This window comes from Nicotiana tomentosiformis, chromosome 11 (assembly GCF_000390325.3).
Source record: "Nicotiana tomentosiformis chromosome 11, ASM39032v3, whole genome shotgun sequence".
NCBI lineage: Eukaryota > Viridiplantae > Streptophyta > Magnoliopsida > Solanales > Solanaceae > Nicotiana > Nicotiana tomentosiformis.
In genome coordinates this window covers 126,819,819-126,828,774 of record NC_090822.1, presented here as the reverse complement: position 1 = coordinate 126,828,774, position 8,956 = coordinate 126,819,819, and positions in this window count along the sequence as shown.

Genomic DNA, 8,956 nt, shown 5'->3' with positions numbered 1-8,956 from the left:
TTATCCCGAATATATATAATCATCGTAAGTAAGGCAAATCCATGCCCTGGGAAGTCCATCCTGAATATATATAATCATCTACGTTCACTGGGGGTGTACAGACTCCGGAGGGGCTCCTTCAGCCCAAGCGCTATATAAAGCCGATATGGCCTACTACAGGCGGGGCAATCCCGATCCATATAATAATAAAGCCAATAAGGCCTGCTGCAGGCCGGCATCCCCGATCCATTTAATAATAAATCCAATAAGTCCTGCTGCAGGCGGGCAACCCCGATCCATAAAATAGTAAATCCTATAAGGCCTGCTGCAGGCGGGCAACCCCGATCCATATAATAGTAAAGCCTATAAGGCCTGCTGTGCCGCGCATCTCGATCCCATAAATATCCTCACAATGGACAAATATTACTAAGTGTGAAATGTATATTTTTTGAACAATTAATTCAACAGCAACACGACCCCATGGGTCCCAAAATATTAACACGTAGCCTAAACATGATCTTTAATAAGAGCCTCAACTTATTTTCTCTAACACGTGGTGAATATTCAGATAATAGCATGATTCATTAATTTACAACTGCACATGATTTATTCAAGACACAATTTATATGGCGCACGTCCACATGCTCGTCACCTATCGTGTGTTTCGCGGATTCATACCCTCAGAATTAAGTTTAGAAGTGTTACTTACATCAAACCGTGTAATTCTTTACTCCGTTATACCTTTGACTCGTGAATTGGCCTCCAAACGCCTCGTATCTAGCCACAATTAATTCGATTCAGCTAATAAAATTTATTGGAATTAATTCCATAAGAAAATACTAATTTTCCATAAAAATTCAAAATTTAGCTCAAAATTTACCCGTAGGGCCCACATCTCGGAACCCGACAAAGGTTACAAAATCTGGATGCCCATTCAACCACGAGTCTAACCATACTAATTTTACCGAAATCCGTCCTCAACTCGACCTCCAAATCTTCAAATCTTCTTTTCAAATCCCTAAGTTCAAACCGCCGATTTACACCTAAAAAATATGTAATCTAGTCGGATTATTCGATGATAATTCAATATTATAGAGTAGAAATGATCACAAGGGACTTACCTCAAAATTTTCCGTGAAAACCTTGCTAAAAAATCGCAATCCCCCCGAGCTTGAAATGACCAAAAATGGCAAAAGTTGGGAACCCCTCTGTTTTTGTATTGCCCAGGGATTTTCGCACCCGTCGTGATTTCTTCGCACTTGCGGCCTTCGCACCCGCGGCAAAAATCTAGCGCTCGCGATGTCCGCACATGCGATGATTTATTCGCGCTTGCGGTATTCGCACCCACGGCAAAACTCTCGCGCATGCGGTGTCCGCGCCTGCGATGATTTCTTCGTGCCTGCGGTCTTCGTACCCGCGGCCAAATTTTTCACACCCGCGGTGCCCTGGCCATCCCATGCATTTCTGCTTCACACATAGATTCAAGCCTAATGAACTTTGAAATTTTCAATTTCTATAAACGACGCCGGAACCTATCAAATCACGTCTGATTGACCTCAAATTTTGCGCACAAGTCACAATTGACATAATAGAGGTATTTCAATTTTCAGAATCGGATTCTGACCCCGATATCAAAAAGTTAATCCCCGGTCAAACTTCCCAAAATTCAACTTTCGGCATTTCAAGCCTAATTCCACTACGGACCTCCAATTAATTTTTCGAACACGCTCCTAAGTCCAAATCACCATACGGAGCTATCAGAATCATCATAATTAAATTCCGAGGTCGTTTACTCATAGGTCAATATCCGGTCAACTTTTCCAACTTAAGTTTTCAATTATGAGACTAAGCGTATCATTTCACTCAGAAATCCTTCCGGACCCGAATCAACTAACCCGATAAGTCGTAAATCAATTGTAAGGCATAAATTAAGCAGTAAATAGGGAAACGAGATTATAATACTTAAAACGATCGGCCGGGTCGTTACAAACAAGAGCTAGCACAATACTGGTATTGATAGATCTCCTAAGGACACGACTACCTCGTTATAAAGAGAACACGGTTTCTATCTTCAATTACTTGTTTCTTTAATTCTTATCAACCACGAAAATTAAACGATGTCTTTTTAGTGAGTGACCTACAAAAACAAGCACGAGAAAAATCTCATTCTCATTGCTTTATATGTATCTAATTATTGAGTTTAAGAATGTGCCATAGAGTGGTTTGACCTTTTCCTTTTTCTTTTGTTTTTTGAATTACTCAACTACCAGTTCAGTACATTTGATGCGAGATATATAAACTAATGTAGAACAAGGCCTTGTGATATATGGAGAAATTTACTTTATATATCCTTTCAATTGCCTTTTATTTTTGTGTTGTGGCATCTTCATTGAAGTAAAGTCTACTCACATTACAATAACTTCTGCTGAAGATCTTTTAGCAACTGGTACTAATTTTTGGCTCTAAAGATCTTTATTTTCCCTTCTTAAACATATCAATGACTAATATGAATAGGTGAGGCTTGGAATTGCCTTCAATTTCCGGCTTGGAATGTTATGCTAAGAACAAGTCTTAGAACGTTTCATCCAACAAAAGTGATCGTTATTAAAGGAAAGAAAAATTACAAAGAGAATAGAGAAGAAAAGAAAAGTTAATGCCCACATATTCTAACCATTGGTTCATCTCAATCTCATCTGTGGCAGCCACTATAGTCGGCATCAAAAGTAGTGCTACATATGCCTAAATTTTATTTTGTAGTGCATTTGTATACTATTTGTGATGATCACGGTCGCCGCAAAAGATAATAAATTTTTTTAACAATAATGCAACAAAAGCGGACGCTAATTCACATCCAAGCTTTAGCGGAAAATATTCACAAAATTTATACTATGTAAAAAAAAATTAAAAAAAATAGTTTCTATTAGCCAAATATAATCTTATGAGAAAAGTAAAATTTTAAGGAATAATCTACTCATTTTGTTTATTACTGGTAGAGCACGAGATGAAATAAAGTTTTTGGTGACCGTATTAGTGGCGACTTATACCGTCGCCACCAAATGTGCCATTGTAATGGCGACCAATATTTCAGTGACAACCTTCCGTGGCGAGACATTTCAGGACTTCAGTATTAGTTGGCTAACTTGAAATAACGTTTTTGGTGACGACGTTAATGGCGACCTCTTTTGTCGCCACCACAAGTTGTGTTGTATTTCTTTTCTTTTTTTGCTTTGACTTTTTGTTTTCTTTGTTTTTCCTTATGTTTAATTTGGGTGGAATTTTTTTAGCTTCTCCAGCAACCAGCATTTCTAAAATGCAAAGGAACGGTGTAAGATAGCTCCAAAAAGATGGTTTTGCTTAAATGAACACACAAGCTCAATTACTGAATCTGTATGATGGAGAAAACCAAAAAATGAGTAGCTTTATATCAATCAAAATCAATTAACATAGTTTAATCTCATATAAATTGATGATTCCTCTACAAACAAGTAGTATCTATTTCAGATTCTGACAGCCAAAATAAATTAATCATCTGAGCATGATCTACAAAAATTGTACTAGAAATACCAAATAGGAATTTTGTAACATTCTCATTACATCTTTGCAAATTATTAAGAATAAAAATAAACATGAATATATCAGTCGAAAATAAAGACCTTATGTCCTACCTACTGAATTGTTTTTATTTAATGAATTCTTGACTTGTAGGTCAAGGTCCGTGGCCCTTCTTTTCTTCCATTTCCCATTTCATATCAAACTTTTTCTTTATTTTATTTTCCTCTGTTTCCACGTAATTTTCTTTCTCTTTAGTTTCTTCTTTGACTTACAAGATCTAGCCCTTGTTGAAAAAGAACATCTAGAACCTCGCCTTGCCACATCCCAAAATGTCCTGACCCGTCAAAAATTTCTACCGCAAATTTCGCATTTGACACAATTCTTGTCATAAGCGAAGATGCCAACGATGACGTATTATTGACACTTGATGTAGATTCTTCTTGTTTACTGTCTCCCATTTTGACACAAATATTATTTAGTAGCTGACGACACAAATCAAGATTATTTCCTTTCTGGTGTGGAAGATCAGACTAAGCTGCAACCACAGAGCATACTCAGACAGAACCTTGACTCAGTTACCAAGATAGATCTTTTCTGATGTGGAAGATCAGACTATGCTGCAACCACAGAGCATACTTAGACAGTACCTTGGCTCTGATACCAATTGTTGCGGAAGCCAAATGTATATAGTGTGAATGAGTCACAACTACTATACCAAAAATTATGACAACCACTAAATAATAAACAAGACAATAAGACAACAATAAAAGAACACCAGAATTTACGAGGTTCGGCCAATTTTGCCTACTTCCTCGGACACAATCAATATTTTATTCCACTCCAAAATTACAAGTGAAATAATACTAAAGAGAGAAGATACAAATGCCTTAAGAAGATAAAAAAGGCAAATGAGAGGTGTATTTAAATCCTAAACATTAGGCCTCTTTTTATAGGGTGAAATTCCCATTCAAAATTGTAATCCACCGATGTGGGACTTTTGACAATTTCAACAAATCTCCACCTTGGCAAACTTTCACATCTTCAATTTTCTCTCAATAACAAATTTTGGTTGTGTCTTCATCTTCAATCTTTAGTGTTCAACAATGTTGATCAAATCCAAATAATGTTGAAACTTGACCGTAGTCACCACTTTTGTCAGCATATCAGCAGGGTTCTCCGTAGTATGAATTTTCTTCAACGTGACTCCACATTCTTCTATGATTTCTAGTACGAAATGATACCGAACATCAATGTGCTTCGTCCTTGCATGATAAACTTGGTTCTTCGCTAATTGAATAGTACTTTGACTATCACAAAAAATTGTAATATTTTTTTTGTTCAATACCAAGCTCCTTTAGCAACCCCTGAAGCCAAATTGCCTCCTTCATAGCCTCTGTAATAGCCATGTACTCTGCCTCTGTTGTAGACAAAGCAACTGTTGACTGCAAAGTAGACTTCCAACTAACTGGTGCCCTTGCAAAAGTAAACACATAATCAGTAGTTGACCTTCGTTTGTACAGATCACCCGCAAAATCTAAGTCACAATATCCAACTACAGACCGATTGCCTTCCTGCTAAAAAACTAACCCAACATCTACAGTACTATGAATATACCGTAGAATCTATTTCACAGCTTGCCAATGCTCCTTTCCTGGATTATGCATATATCTGCTAATAACTCCAACGGCTTGTGAAATGTCAGGTCTCGTACAAACCATTGCATACATCAAGCTACCAACATCATTTGCATATGGTACCCTTGACATATACTCCTGTTCAGTTTCATCCTTTAGCGACATAGTAGTACTTAGCTTAAAATGGGGAGCAAGTGGCGTACTAATTGGCTTAGTCTTCTTATCTATGCCAAAACACTGTAGTACTCTCTTCAAATATTCTTTCTGAGATAAACAGAGTTTCTTTGAACGTCTATCTCTTATTATCTCCATGCCAAGAATTTTCTTTGCCTCACCCAGATCCTTCATCTCGAACTCCTCCTTCAGTTGAATCTTCAACTTATCAATTTCTTCCGAATTCTTGGAAGTTATCAACATATCATCAACATATAGGAGAAGATATATAAAGGAACCATCATTATGTTTGTGCAAATACACACAATGATCGTATTTGCTTCTCTTATACCCTTGCCGCAACATAAACTTGTCAAATTGCTTGTACCATTGTCTAGAAGATTGTTTCAATCCGTACAACGATTTTTCAAGTTTGCATACCATATTTTCTTTTCCAGCAACTTTGAATCCTTCTGGCTGATTCATGTAGATTTTCTCCTCCAAGTTTTCATGTAAAAATACAGTTTTTACATCCATCTGAACTAGTTCCAAATCCAACTGTGCTACCAAAGCCAACATAATTCTAATGGAGGAATGTTTTAAAACTAGAGAAAATACTTCATTGTAATCAATTCCCTCCTTCTGAGCATATCCTTTGGCCACCAATCTTGCTTTGTAGCGAACATCTTCTTGGTTAGGAAATCCTTCTTTCTTTGCAAATACCCATTTGCACCCAATTATTTTCTTTCCCTTCGGGAGATTGGCCAATTTCCATGTATGATTCTGATGAAGGGACTGCATTTCTTCATTTATGGAAATCCTCCACTTATCTTCTTCTGAACTTTGGATTGCGTCTTTATAAGTGGTAGGAACACCATCAGCTACAATTGAGGTTGCGCAAGCAACCGTCTCTATGAGATGAACAAGTTTCGTTATTGTCCTTTTTGGCCTGCTGGTTGCTATTGATTCAAGTTGTTGTCAAGGTTCCTGAGTTGGAATCTCCCTCTCTACTGGATCTTTTTCCAGAGGGTAATCTTCATGATTTTCCTCCTCTGCTTCTTGTGTAGGAAAAATAAATTTCCCCTCAAACTCCACCTGCTTTGATGCACCACCAGTTTGTTTGACATCTTCAACTGTCACCTTATCTGTTATGGCAGATTCATCAAAGGTAACATCTCTGCTGAATATAATATTCCTTGTCTCTGGACACCATAAGCAGTATCCTTTGACTCCAGAAGTAATCCCCATAAATATAGCCTTCTTTGTTCTCGGATTCAATTTTGACTCTTTCACATGATAGTATGCAATTGAGCCAAACACATGCAAAGAGTCATAATCTACAACAGGTTTTCCATACCATTTTTCAAATGGTGTCTTGCCATCAATAGAAGCAGATGGTAGGCGATTAATGAGGTGGCATGCATATGTAATTGCCTCAGCCCAAAATTCTTTGCCCAAGCCAGCATTGGACAACATACACCGTACCTTCTCCAGTAAAGTCCGGTTCATATGTTCTGCCACTCCATTCTGTTGTGGTGTATGTCTGACAGTAAAGTGTCGGACGATGCCATCATTTTCACAGATCTTATTGAAATGATTATTTTTGTATTCACCTCCATTGTCTGTGCGAATACACTTGATCCTCCTGCCTGTTTGATTCTCCACCATCGTCTTCCATTTGAGAAAAATTTCCAACACTTCATCTTTCCTCTTCATTGTATACACCCACACTCTTCGGAAAAAATCATCAACAAAGGTTATAAAATAGTGCTTCCCACCCAATGAAGGTGTTTTGGAAGGATCCCAAACATCAGAGTGTACATAATCCAAAATGCCTTTAGTATTATGGAAGTACCAAATTTAACCCTTGTCTGTTTCCCTTTGACACAATGCTCGCAAAACTCCAAGTTACATGTCTTTACGCCTTTTAACAATCCTTGATCAGATAGAGCTTTCAAGGATTTTCCTCCAGCATGTCCCAAGCGCATGTGCCATAGCCTGGTTGCTTCTGCCTCTTTGTCATCACTGGATGTCACTGTCGTTATCCCAATAACTGTACTACCACGATAGCGGTACATGTTATTGTTCTTCCGATTGGCCTTCATTACCACTAGTGCACCGGAGCATATTCTCATCACTCCATTTTCTGCAATGATTTTGAACTCTTTTGGTTCTAGGGCTCCCACAGAGATGAGATTCTTCTTCAAACCCGGTAGATATCGAACATCTGTTAATGTTCTGATCATTCCATCATGGCTCCTTAATCTTATTGAACCAATGCCATATGAGGTAAGAGGGCTGTTATCCGCTGTGTGGATGACTCCATATTCTCCTTCTTAAAAATTCACGAACCAGTCCTTGTTGGGACACATATGATAGCTACAAGCCGAGTTCATCAACCATATGTCTGATGATGTTGATAACTCTGTTGTAACTAATGAGAAGTCTGAATCATCACAATCAGCTACATTTGAATCCATAATGGCCTTTCCATTGTTATGTCTGGCCTTATTCTTCAACTTCGGACAGCCTTTCTTCTAGTGCCCCTTTTCTCGACAAAAGGCGCATTCATCTTTGCTCGGTCTAGATCTCGACTTGGATCTTCCCTTCTTAGTCCTCGTTTGATTTTGAGGACGACCCCTCACAATTAGTACTTCTCCTTCTCCGCCCTTCTGTTTTTCTCCCTTTCTTTGTTCATAGCTGTACAAAGCCGAACAAACTTCTCTGAGAGAAATTTCGTCATTTCCATGGAGTAGAGTAGTTTCAAGGTGCTCGTACTCATTAGGAAGTGACCCCAACAACATCAAGGCCAAGTCACCATCATCAAAAGTTGCATCCATATTTTGCAAATCTGTGACCAACTTATTGAAACTGGTGATATGTTCATTCATTGTGGTACCAGGAATATAGGTGAAGCGAAACAGTCTCTTCTTCATGTACAATTTATTTTGACTGTTTTTCTTCAAAAATTTATCCTCCAGTGCTTTCCATAATTTACTTGCAGAAGTTTTCTTTGTGTATGGATATTTCTGCTCTCTAGCAAGGTAGGATCGAATGGTACCGCAAGCAACACGATTGATAATTTTCCAATCTTCTTCTCCAATAACTTCTGGCTTCTTTTCTTCAATGGCAAGATCTAGCCCTTGTTGAAAAAGAACATCTAGAACCTCGCCTTGCCACATCCCAAAATGTCCTGACCCGTCAAAAATTTCTACAGCAAATTTCGCATTTGACACAATTCTTGTCATAAGCGAAGATGCCAACGATGACATATTATTGACACTTGATGTAGATTCTTCTTGTTTATTGTCTTCCATTTTGACACAAATATTATTTAGTAGCTGACGATACAAATCAAGATTATTTCCTTTCTAGTGTGGAAGATCAGACTAAGCTGCAACCACAGAGCATACTCAGACAGAACCTTGACTCAGTTACCAAGATAGATCTTTTCTGATGTGGAAGATCAGACTATGCTGCAACCACAGAGCATACTTAGACAATACCTTGGCTCTGATACTAATTGTTGCGGAAGCCAAATGTATATAGTGTGAATGAGTCACAACTACTATACAAAAAATTATGACAACCACTAAATAATAAACAAGACAATAAGACAACAATAAAAGAACACCAGA